The 13,199-nt window shown below is 39.7% G+C and overlaps 1 protein-coding gene across 1 annotated transcript in view; it reads left to right on the top strand.

Moving 5' to 3' along the window:
- LOC137156293 (rho GTPase-activating protein 6-like) overlaps positions 1–13,199 on the top strand; it is a 255,156-nt gene that overhangs the window by 40,092 nt on the left and 201,865 nt on the right. The gene's annotated exons all lie outside the window — the stretch shown is intronic.

Genomic DNA, 13,199 nt, shown 5'->3' with positions numbered 1-13,199 from the left:
TCAGGTGAAGTCCACAAACGGGTGCACTACTTCTATGGAAGCAGCAGATTGGTTTACATTGTGGGTGTCCAGAAGACAAGGGACTGGGCACTCAATGTACCTGGATGGTGGTGTGTTTAAATCGCTAGCTTGCGATGGGAGAGAGTGGGGCTTGCAATAGCCTGGAGTGGAGCGCTTGTGCAGCCTGTAGCCAGTAGCTTTGGGAGACCTTCTCTCAATGGGCACAGACCAAACTCCCTCACGCTGTAAGCAAGTGATAGCAATTCACCCCAGACACCTCAGTTAACTTTAAAAGTGATACAATGTGTTAGTGGTTGTCTATGATAATAACTACTACTGTACTACTTTAGTTGCAAAATCTTCTGAGCTGCATCAGTTAATATTACAGCCTCTGATTCTTTTTTTGCTATCCATTGTGTAAAATCTCCTTAGAAACTAGGAAATAACTTCTCTCACCCTACCATTTTACTTATTTATTTTGTCTTCTCTTTGGCATAGGTGCTAGAGCCCAGCCCTCTGCCCACTCCACACATAAAGTTGTCATTGGCTTCATAGAAGAATTCTGTGCATACAGGGTAAAATTTTCAAAAGCACCTAAAGTCACTTTAGGAACCTTAGGAGTTCTTGAAAACAGGACTTAGGAGACTAGGTCCCTTATGTGCTTTTGGAAAATATATCTACCTAGGGGATTGAGTCCTTATTGTACTGAACTTTCTTGTGGGATAAGAATGTATTTGCCTTTTTGATTATTTCTGTCTGTGAACCATTGGGGATTGTATCAGTGTATGCTTCAGGGAACCTGTCTGTGCACTAATATATAGAATGCTATTGACAGGTCTGCCGATAGCAATTCTTGGCCTGAGGGCAGACCAGTCAATGGGCCTGCGCCCCCTAGAAAGGGATGGCTGAGGTTTACAACCAAGGGCAGTGGGTAAAGCTTCCCCTTGGGGAAGCTAGCTTCCTGCCCCACCTCTTCCAAGGGGAAGTTTCACCCGCCACCCATGCTTCACCCTTTCAAAATCACCAGCCCCATGGCAATTGCCCCCTTGACTCCGTCCTGTCGGTGGGCCTGGTTATTGATTGTTTCTCCATGGTAGAAAATAAGTCTGTTTGCTAGCTAACTGCTACAACAGAACAAGAACTCACACAGAAAATGCAGACACAGCCTCAAGACGCACTGGGATGATGATTCAATGGATTTGTGGAGAAAAAAGTTGGTTTTATTAAAGGCCAACACCACAAGGAAAACAATTACATTTGTACAGAATGTTAAGAAGCTCAGCTAATCCTAAGGCTTAGATTCTGAGGTCATATCCTTACTGCCCTCTTCTCTGTCTTGGCAGCTCCCAACACCAAGGGGAAGTTCTGTCTGCACTCTTTAAATCCTCCTCTGACAATCTTTCCAGCCCAAGAGAAATTCTGCCCCGGGAGATGCTATCGTATCTGACCTGGAGTTAGTAAATACTTACACAGATATTCTGCTTTCCCAGCATACTGAGAGAGACCACAGCCTAATCTTCTTTTGCAAACCTTTCCTGATGATCCAGTTCCTTATAAACCCTTGATCTCCTTCCATCCTGCAGATGAGTTTTCCTCCTATTAAGCATAATTCTGCACATGCTGGAGGCTAGAGAGCTTGGCCTTGTGGTGGCTGCGGTAGTTAACTTCAAAAGGAGAGAGGGTTTCAGCATAGGTAAAGGTGATATGTGATGGAAATGATGTGGAAGGCATATTTACAGACATGTGAGGAGCAGTAGAAAAAGACAAGTTCATAGTTATGGAAAGTGAACATAAATGGGAAGCAGGAACTGAAGAGGGGGAGAAAGAGAGGTGGTGTTTGAAAATGCTCCATTTGCTCAAAAGAAGCATTTTCATCTTTGATACAGTTTGCGAGGAAAGCTGAGGCACAACCACCGGTTTATTTAGCCAAAGTTTTCAGCCGTGTTCATGAATTGTGTGTGCTTCCATTTTTGTGTGTCAACTTGAGATGCTAAGTGCTCACAGCTCAAAATAAGATTTCTTGTGAAAAATTTGGTTGTATGTCAGTAATGGAACCTAATTCCAACTTTTAGGCGCCACTGACATTTACAAAAGCCCTGCTTCAACTGTTGTCTCCCCTTTAGGCACCTAAAGTCCCTCAGAACCTTCATTTCTGTTGGCAGAAATGTAGAAAGCCACCTAAATCCTGACAGTGCCGAGAAGCTCAATGCCAACAGGATTCATAAATTGGTCATTTCCTCACCTACCTCATTGGCAGGGCCCAATCTGGTAGGTGTGTTCAGAGTATACTATAACCCATACAAAAGATGACAGTGCTGGTCCTTTTACACCTAGTAGCCCAGTAGTTAGAGCACTCACATAGGATGTGAGATATCCAGGTTCACATCATCCCTCTCTATCTGATTTGGACCAGGAACTGGAACCCAGGTCTTCCACTTTCAAGATGAGTGTCCTAACCATTGGGCTATTCTAGGGCAGATGGCTCTCAATCTCTCCTGTTGAAACTGTTCCACTTTGTATATAAGATTTAAATAGTCATTGAGTCATGGACTTGAACTTAGGTTTCCCATTTCCCAGGTAAGTGCCCTAACCACCAGTCATTAACGCACACTCTCTCTCTTTGTCCCAATGTCCCTCTTGTTAATCTAACCCAAAATGTTCCTTTTGATGAATTAATTTTATACATTTTCAGAGTAATTTTTACAAGGATAATACACCAAACCAGAGTGTAAGTCTTTGTTATATTCATCCCTATGGTTATAAAATGCAAAATATTTATATTAGTCATTCCCTTGGAATTTTCTCATTTGTCTCTTAAAATGATAGGGATTACCAGCTGTGGTCGGCTCTATTTGAGGATGACATGGTCCCAATGTGAGATGGGGTAATCTCCATATAATTCTGAGCTTTACATTCTGAGGAGTTTATTTAACTGTAATCAATTATTTATGATGTTCAAGTTGGCTTTACTGTAAATTCACGTTTTATTCATGAAAAGTGAGCTTGGAGGCTTATGGCTAAAAAGGTTTATTTGAACTGGAAAGGTACAAGATTTATTCAAAGACACAACATCGCATTCACTTCCCAGAAAATACATAATCAAATAGACAGTATTACACTAAAAATGTTGGCACTAAAAGAAAGTTATTTTGGGGCTTGATCCTGGTAGGTACACAGAACTCTTGCTGGATGCTTAGCACCCAAGGACCTTAGGGCCTTCAGGCACTGAGCTCGTTACAAGATTGAGCTTTTGTTCCTTGAGAAATCTCATTTTTGCTCTGTTCACATCTCCTTGCTAAGAAGGCTATTATCTCCTTTACAAAGACAGACTGAGGCTGATTGCTGCATGTGGAAATGCCTGCTTTATAATAAAAATTAGTAATAATGTTTTTCTATTAAAAGTTCTTTAGGCCCATATAGCTGCCTTTGCAATAACTGGGAGCACAGAAACTGCATCTAGTGGCATCTCTCTGCCCCTCATTGTTCAGTGTGTTTGCATTCAAACTAATTGATTGTTCTTGTAGCATCGTCTACCTTTTAAAAACATAACTTAAAGGAGAATCTTAGAAAGAGAGAAATAGTTACGCCCCCCTTAGTAATGTAAAGTAAATATAAATTGTCATTTAGTACAGGACAAAGAGTATTCTGCAGCCTCCTTCTTACAAAGTAAAAATATATATTTCACAAAGAGAAAGAACGGTGCTGTAAGGTAAATTGAAAACAAGGTTTTCATGTGAGATGGGGAGGGAGGAAGGTAATCCGGCTCAGAGGGGAAGATTATTATTATTAATGTTTATTTATATATTTGCTTATGTGGTGCCATAGGTGAGTGGCATTTTACAATATACATAAAGGGTCTGATCCTCATTTACTCTAAGGTTCCTTTACACTGCTCTGGCAGCACTTGCTGCTCTGGCAGTATACAGTGACCTAAAAGTGAATGTAAATGTACACTGCATGAATGGTGTAAAAAGTCAATTGGGAGGCAATGCATGCATCTTGAAACTAGCCACGGTTTTTTTCTATAGATTAGAAGCTATAGTCTTTAAGAATCCTTCAAGTGGGTTTTAATAAGGGCCCACATGGTATGTGGGAGAAGGCATGACAGACAGAATCAGGGTCAGGAAGGGACTTCCAGGGAAAGGGAAGGCATAGATGTTGGTGTGGGAAAAGGACACGTAGGAGGCATTCAGGCAAACAGCTTGGATTGAATTAAGAAAGGATGAGGGAGAAAGGCAAAAAGTTCTAGATCAGTGGTGTAGTCCAAGTGAATCACTGGGAGATGACAGAGAAGACCAGGATAGCACAGTAAGCAAGCTCTGGAGCAAGTATGTTTAGGGTCAAGGTTCTCTGAGTCACTGGAGGAGTTTGAAAAGCAGGAAGGCAATCTGGAATCGAGTCAAAGAGATGGCTAGGAAGCCAATGAAAATGATAAAGGATGAGGATGATATAATTAATGTTGCATGAAAGTAGTCATGTTGGTCATTTTGAATCTAAAATAGAAGTGATCTGGAGTATGATAGGAATCTTAAGAGTGAAATCTTGGCCCTGTTGAGATCAATATCAAAAGTCCCATTGACATCAATGTAGTCAACATTTCACCCCCAGTTTGTGCTACTTTACTATTATAGGAACATGCACAGTGCAAATATATTGGATATGCTGTGATTGAAGAGAACATGAAAAATAGTTCATATCTGAAGGACTAGCCCTATATCTCTGCCAGCTATTTAATATTTAAAGTTCTCAAAACTCCAATTCAGTCAATAAACGGTTTATTGAAAAAGTAGCTTTTTCCAAAATAACATCTTGACAGCTGTTAATTTAAAATTAAATTCAGAGTGAAAAAAATATACAAAGTTTTACTACTTCAGATCAAGGCTAAGGGTCTTGCGGTGAAGCCCGGGTGAAGTGTAAGGAGACCAGAGTTCTCTTTCTGGCAGTGTGATAGACTTTTTGTGGGCAGATCATATACATTTTCAGTGCCTAAAGTTTCCCCTATTTTAAAATTAAATGATGAAAATATTTGGCATCATTTTTTTTCATTTTCTTCAGTCAGTGAAAGCTATGTTGCTATATTTTCTATGAAAAGAACTTGAAGGGATAGGAAAAGGTATATTTTAAAAATCTCCATAAATTATGTATAGCAGTTCTTCTATATGATACATTAGGATGACTTGAAGTTCATGTATCTTTGCCAACTACCAGAATACGGTACAGATTCTTTAGATTAGACAATTAGAAAAGTGGGAACTCCAGATATTATAGTGATGTACAGTTTGTTTCTGCCTTGATGGGTTATCTACAGTCTGACTTTAAATTGCTACTTGCCCAGGACTGAATATTGTTCTTTCTGAATAACTGAGCAGCGTGATGTTTTGGTGAAAGAAGTAAATATTTTTGTGGTAGGTTCTATCTGATCTATCTCTATATCTGCCCAATATATGAAAGTTATTCAGAGGTTTGGAAAGTTAATAGTAGCTCTGGATAGGATGGATTAGTGGGTAGTACACAGGATAGGCAATGAAAAATACAAAATAGTTGCAGCTTTTATATATATTTGGCCATCCAACATCTTGACAGATGAAAGGAAACATGACAAAGTCAGTCAGTGGTGCTTGGCAGTAGTGTGGGAGAAGATCCCAATGCGCGAGTGGCAGACCTTTGCACAGTGGCTATAGGTCCACTTGCTCGATGGAGGTTAGAGCACACTCTGCTTCCTGGCTCGCCTATGGGCTTCAGCCTGAGCTCTCTGAGTCTCTGCGATGACTGCACCAGTCTTGACCCAACTTTGCCAGACTGAGTGGTTGTGGGCAGTGCTCACCCAGTTGTCAATGGGAATGCTGAATTTCTTGAGTCCTGCTTGACTGTGTCGCTGTATTGGAGCTTTGGCCTTCCTCTGTGCCGCAGATAGTTCTTGAGTTGGCCATAGAGTACACCCTTCGGCAGATGATCTTGCGGCGTGCGCTTCACGTGTCCCAGCCAGCGAAGCCTGCGAGCATTGAGCATAGTCTACATAGACTGTAGGCCAGTTCTCTCAAGGATCTCATTGTTAGTTATCTGTTGGTCCCAAGTCACTGTAAGGAGTTTTCTGAGACAGCAAAGATGGAAACTATTCAATCTCCGCTACTGCTTGGAGTACGTGACCCAGTTTTCACAGCTGTAAAGGAGGATACTGAGGACACAAGCCTGATAAACAGAAACCTTTGTATTCAGGGGTTAGCAGCTTATTGTTCGAGACGTGAGGTAAGTTTGCCAAAGGTGACAGAGGCTTTGCCAATTCTTGCGTCAAGTTCTGTATCAAGGTTAAGTGAGGTGAGCTGGTTAAAGGTAGCCAAGATAGCAGAAGTGATCCACGTTTTTGAGAGCTTCATTATTGACATTCTTGATGATTTGTTCCAAATGAGAATAGAACTCATCTTTTTGCTGTTTAGAGTAGTCACGTGTTGGTCCATAGATGGACAGAGAACTCAGGGTTCCCGAGTTCATATTTACATCCAACCGCATGATCCTCTCAATAATAAGTACTGAGGAGGAACATGCACTAAGGACAGACTTCTTCACAGCAAATCTGACACCATGTATCCGTGGTTCATTTTCAGGTTTCCCAGACCAGCAGAAGTGGTAGTTTATTTTATCTAATGATCCAGTTTCTGAAAGTCTTGTCTCATTGATGGCTGCAATATCAATGCTCGGTTGCTGTAGTTCTTTATCAATTATGGCTGTTTTCCAAAGTCTATGGTCTTTCAATTCAAGTCCTATTAACACAGTATGAACATTCCAACAAGTAATGATTAACTTAAAGCCAGGAAAGAAAAAGTTGGAAGGGAGCTTTTTTTAGTTCACCTTTTCTAGTGCCTTCCCCGAATTGGGGCAAGCAGGCTACCCCTAAATAGAGCTGCTTGAACATTTGGGCCGCTGCTGATGCCTAGGACCTTCCCCACCAGGACTCTGTCTCCATGTCTGCCCAGTATATGAAAGTTGTTCAGAGGTTTGGAAGGTTAATTTTAGCTCTGGGTAGGATGGATTAGTGGGCAGTGCAAAAGATAGGCAATGAAAAATACAAAATAGTTGCAGCTTATACATCAGGGATAAATACCACTTTATTTTGTTAGATAGGTTTTACTTTTTGTCCCTTGGAATTGATGTGATGTAAAAGTCAAAATTTCCTTTGTGCTGAAATTTTGGTTTTCTTTCCTCTATGTAAGGGCTTATCTTATTCCAGGTATCAGTGAAACAGTGGTTTTTTTTTTCTGTTTGTGGATCTGAGAATGAAAAGCATCAGTAGAATGAATAAAGTGAGCACAATAGCCTCTCTTTCTGCTCTCTTTTCAGTGGAATTGTTTGGCACCCAGACAACATAAGGAGGAGCAAATGAGTGTTTCTGCTCCTCATCTTCCTTAATTTTGTTAGAACAACATGAGACAAAACTTTATTGGTGGCATTCTAGCTGGGAATAACTCCGTCATAACAAATTCATGTACACACACATACTCAACTAGCTTTTTCATATATATAATTTATGTATATATAACAGGCAATAATTAACCTTTTTGAAAATCACCTTGACAACTACGTAGTCTAATTAATGTAGATGTACTTTATAATGTTGTCTCTCCTTTTTACCTGTTTACAGGGAGAATATTAACATGAATACCAGATGGTAACCTGCATTTCCTTTTCATTTAAATGTCCATTCGCTTCAGAGACATCATTTGTTTTTAAGGCAGCTTTCTTGTTTTCTTTGAAAGCTTCTAATAAGCCAGGGCTCGGGGATACTTCATCTTTTCCTGTGCCAAACTCAACAACAACCAAAAAAAAAAAAAAAAAGATGAAAGGCTTATTGAACCAGAATGACAGATAGAAGATAAATGAAAAAGTTAGTTGTTCAAATTTCATCCTTTTGTCTTAGGTCATTAGCTGTAGTGTGAGAAACGGGCACGAGAGAGCTGTGTGATTCTCCTTGGAATAACAAAATGTTTCACATCTTGGAGTTGTGTTTTCAGTTTGGCCAGTCTTGATTTCTGAATGTAAATTCTTAGCAGAACTGAGGAATGGAATTGTTGGCATGATGTGTGGTGGCAAAGAGAGAGAGAGTGAAACAAAACAATTAAAGAACACTATATCCTTGTAAACATTTCTGTTCTGTTGCAGTTTAAAGTGGCAAGATGCTTAGACACTTACAAAAGAGAAAATTAAGGTTGATAGTAGAAAGAACTGGCTCTATGATCCTTACATTTTTTAGTCTTGATAATTTGTCTTATTTGTGTGCAACTAAAATTGTTAGTAATAAAAATTCATCCTTATCTGGTAATCTCAGTAGATTACATGATGTAGAGAGAGGTTGGTTCATGGTTAAAATTGGTACTAAAAAGACTGATTGTGAAGAAATCCTGTTTGGATCAAAATGACAAATTCCATTCAGGCACAGAATGCAATAAAGTGGAAAAACATGCTGGGAATAACCAGAATTGTAAATGCCAACCATGTATATAAAATAGAGGAAATCATTCTGAATTGAAGATCATCGTTTCAGAAGAATAAAACCAAAACAGAACCGAGCCATTCACCCAAATAATGGCATGGTGGAATATTTTAAGGTGACTAAATTGCAATCTGAAGTTTAGAAAACTAACCTTATCTTCAATTCCCTTCTTAATTTAGCATCTCCCTACCTATTTCTGACTGCTTGGTGACATGTCTCCTCTGATTTACCCATGATGAAGGTTGCCATCACATATTTGTCTGCTTTTCCCAATGGCATTTTGGGACCTTCTTCCATGCTGCCCCTCATTGTTGGTATGCATCCCCAAATTATTTTGCTAGTGCTAGTAGCCTGCCCTCCTTCAAATCACATCACAGAATCACAAGTCCCTTTTCTAGACCCACATTAAACACTAAACTATTTTATGGCAATTGCAGTAGTTCTGTTCTCTTATTAACTTAAACAAATGTACTACTGCAAGTTTTGCATGTTGCTAGTCTATGTAACCATGTGTGTGTGTATTGCTGTAACCCTTTTTCCCACTCCCTCTGTAACCTTTCCATTGTGTACTACACCTATGTGTTCTGTTCTGCGATTGTAAACTCCTTGGGGCAGACACTGTCTTAAAGTGAAATCCTGGTCCTGCTGAAGTGAAGGGAAGATTTATAACTGACTTCAGGAGTGCCAGGATTTCAGCCTGCGTGTAGGTACAGTGCCCTTCACAATGGGGCCCCAGTCAAGACTAGTGGCCCCTATCTGCTTCTATAATACAAATAATACATAATAATCGTAAATACTGCAAGTACCAGGAGGAGCTAGATGGTAAGAGGAAAGCTGGTTTACAGGAAAAGTAATGGAGACCTTTTAGATCTTACTTTAACTATTGTAGATGCTCTCTGGCTCTCCCAAACACTCCCAGGAAGTTACCTGAGTGCACCTATCATATGTAATCCTTCTTCAGGTTCTTCTAGTGTAAATTACACTGGTTGTTAAAGGGAACATGCTTTGTAATTTGGTTGTTCCCTTACTATTTGCTTAGAAGCCTTTGACTATAGTATCTGACTGCACCTCAGACATCAGTGGATTTACCCTCACAATGCTCCTGTGAAGTAGGGAAATGATATCCCCATTTTACAGAATGGGCAACAGGAAGTTAGTGGCAGAGTCAGGACTGAGACTGAGACAGTGCCGTACACAGGTGCCATCCTACCTGCCATTCCACAGCCTTTTGACTGTTTTTGCTCCTCTCTTTCTCTGCTGCAATGTCTTGGGGGAGAGTCTCTGACCATTTAACCCACCCTCAGCTTCTAATTTTGATCTCCTAGGAGCCCTGTATAGTTCCAGTCCCACCCTCTACTATGACTACAATAGCATGAAATCCCTATGATTCTTGTCAATTTCACAGCTGCCCATAGAGGTGTGACTAGCTGCTGTGAAATCAGATCCAGTTTTGTCAGTTTCACTGGGGAAAGCACCTGGTGAAAGTAGTATTGCATTGGTTCATATGTTAAACTTACATTTGTATTTATAAGGCCTATTTATTTTCACAGTTGCTACCCACCTTCAACTTCCATTAAAGTTAATAAGAGTTGCATATGTTCAGCAACTCTAAAAATTTAGCATTAATTAAAAAAATACTTAGCATTTATGCAAGTAATTGTGAAAGCTCAAGTGCTGTAGAAATTTATGGCTTCTTGACCTTCCCCATTCCCCCCAGCTCACTAAGGAAATTTCCTGTTCTTTATTGCTGACTGGATTTTTCAAGCTCTGCTCCAATGTAACATATATTTATGGATGTTCAGTGTCTAAACAAATATTGCTATGGAAAAATTAGTTTCTCTGTTACTTTGCTGCTGTGTGTGGCTCTAAAAAGCTTTTACTCAGGATTATCATGATTATAAATCATTAAACAATTGTTTATGAATTCTCTGGCTTATAATAATTATTTGTCTGTGGACTACTTTAATTGTACTGGTAAATGAAACACTATTTTACATAGCTGTTTGGGATTCTGAACAGCTGGAGATCTGCAAACAGATGCACCAAGAGAGTGAGAATGGTAAAACTGTGCAGCTAGTGCTGTTGTTGTTAGCCATTCTGTATGGGAAACATGACGTCTCTCTGATCAGATAGTGGGAATGTTTTCTCCTGCAGTCCTGAGTCACTTGTCAGGAATGTTAAGATTAATGCACCAGATGATTTCTGTCACTGTGTTTTGTACTGTTGCAGAAATGGAAATTGTTCCGCCTTTGAACTTACCTCTTATTTCAAATAAACGTTCAGGTGCTCCAGAACTATTACTAGTATTGATTGGAAATCAGATAGATGCACGCTCTGATTTTATTTTCTTTTTTTTTCTCAGAATCTCCTACTAATGGTTAGGTCTAGACCCCTATGCTTTTCGAAGCAAGGGACTGAGACTTTTTCTGTGTTTGCTTCCTAGAATGTTTTGGATATGTCTACTCTGCAATAAAAGACTTCAATACAGCCACGCCTGGCTTGGGTCAGCTGACTCAGGCTTCAGGGTTATAAAATTGCAGGATTGATGCTTGGGTTGGGGCTGGGGCCTGGGCTCTGAAACCCTTGGCTCTGGACTGAGCCTGAACGTCTGTACTGCAATTGTTTAGCCCCACAGCCTGATCCCTGTGAGTCTTTAGTCAGCTGACCTGGGCTTTAAGATTTGGTGCCTCTGTTTTTTTTATTTTTTTTATTGCAGTGTTCATACACAGAAGGGTACCTCTGCAGTATAAACAACAATTAATTATGTTCTCAGTTACAATGGTGTAAATCTGTAATAATTCCATTTATCTTCAATGATGTTATCTTGATAACAACATATCAATGTAATCGACATAGAATTTGGTCCATCTTCTATCAAGTGTTAATTACCAGTGGAACATTACAACTTAGTACTAAAATTACCTCTGTTTTCGGCGATGTGTTCAATAAAAGAATTGGATGAACTGCCTTCCTCCCTAATTAAGCTTTCAGACCATTCAAAGGAACTCTTTTTACACCGAGAACATGCTTGTACCTACTAGAGAGTAAAACAAAACAAACAATCGGGGTGGGATAGGACACAGAGAAGACGCTTCCAAGAATTACCCCAGAATAGGCATTTGTAATCTGCATCCTGTGATCTGCATCCTTTTTGATCTTCATGGATTTACGGTGGGCTAGATTCCGATGCCGTTGCTCACATTGAATAGTACCTTACTTCACTAATAGGGCCTGTTGAATTTGAGGATAAAGATATCTCACCCGATATAATCAACAACCCGTGAGTGTAATTTCAGTGAGGACACTATTTCATGTTTTTGTATGTAAAAGCATGTCTTTTATATCTCCTTGAGATCCAGCACACACAGAGTGTAGTTCAAAGCCATAACAAACAACACGGAAGTGAAAGATTTCTCCTGCACATTACCTAAATGGAAGTAGGGGGAGAATTCAAAGTACACCACCCTTGCACTTCTCTGGCCCTGGAGTCAGCCAGAGGCCAATTCAACCCCCGGTGGAAGTTTTATCAGCTTCAGGGCTGCTCTAACATCTACCAGCTGGTAGTTATGACCCATAGGCTGTTATACAGTTAGATATTGCCAGAGACTTTTAAATTCCCATCAGCAAGCCAAAGGAAGCATATTTATATAATTTTGGCTCGTTTGGATGGATGTTTGTATATTATGTTGTCATTTGCTTATGTGGAAGCACTTCCTTATTTTTTAAAGTTACACCCCTATTTGTTTCCTCTCCTTTTCTTCATCTTATCCTGCTTTATTTTGCTACTCTCCTTTCTCATTCTCTGATGCATTCTATTTTTTCTCTCTCTCCACTGCTAACACCTCAAGTCCATTCTCTGCTCTGCCTCCATCTCCTATCTTTTATATTTTCCCTATTTAATCTCTTCTTCTGTCTGCTTTTGATATTTCTCTTTCTCTGGCCTCCCTCATATATCCAACACACAGATATTTTACATTTCTCCAAGCTTCTTTTACTTCTTTCAAACAATATTGGAATCAATTTTTTTTCACTGGAGTAATTCCCTGAGATCCTTGTTTAGTTAGAGTAGAAAGGAATACATACGTAGTGGCATACATTTCAGAGATGTGCATACCAAGCCAGAAATGATTTAGAAACACCAGCAATAATATCCTGCCCCCATTAACGTCAATGGCAAAACTCCGATTGACTTCAATTGGGCCTGGAGGTCACCCCAGTTTCTTAGTGACTTCTTTTATAAACCAAATAGAATAAAAAATCAAAACCTTGTTATTTCTGGCCATTCCCATTTAGATCATCTCCTGTTTTCTTGCATTGTGCGTATACACTAATCAACTCATGACTTGCCCACTGATATACTCCATGTTCATGAAAGGAGACACCCCCACCAATATTAGTAGGGCTAAATGAAAATATCAAACTCCATATGCAACCATATTTATAACAAGGAAGTCAGCATATTAGACTAAATCTCAAGAGGAAACAGATTGAACCACAAACAGTGAAGGGCTTCCTGAGCATCTGAGCCTTCAAAGAAATATGTTGTTCTGTTTATAGTAGAGATTACTAACATCAGTCCATTTCTAAGCAGCCAAGGGGGAAAGCATCCTAGTCATGTGGGCATGTAAATAGACGCTGAGCTTCACATGAAAAACCGACACAAAACCATAGCATATTGTGGCCCACTCTAACAAGCCTGAAAAGTTGCTTAAAA

The sequence above is a fragment of the Emydura macquarii genome, unplaced genomic scaffold (assembly GCF_026122565.2).
Source record: "Emydura macquarii macquarii isolate MOO-44397 ecotype Brisbane River unplaced genomic scaffold, CSIRO-AGI_Emac_v2 contig_1424, whole genome shotgun sequence".
Lineage (NCBI taxonomy): Eukaryota > Metazoa > Chordata > Testudines > Chelidae > Emydura > Emydura macquarii.
The sequence above is the reverse complement of the archived record's forward strand: the minus strand, read 5'-3'. Positions and strand labels throughout refer to the sequence as shown.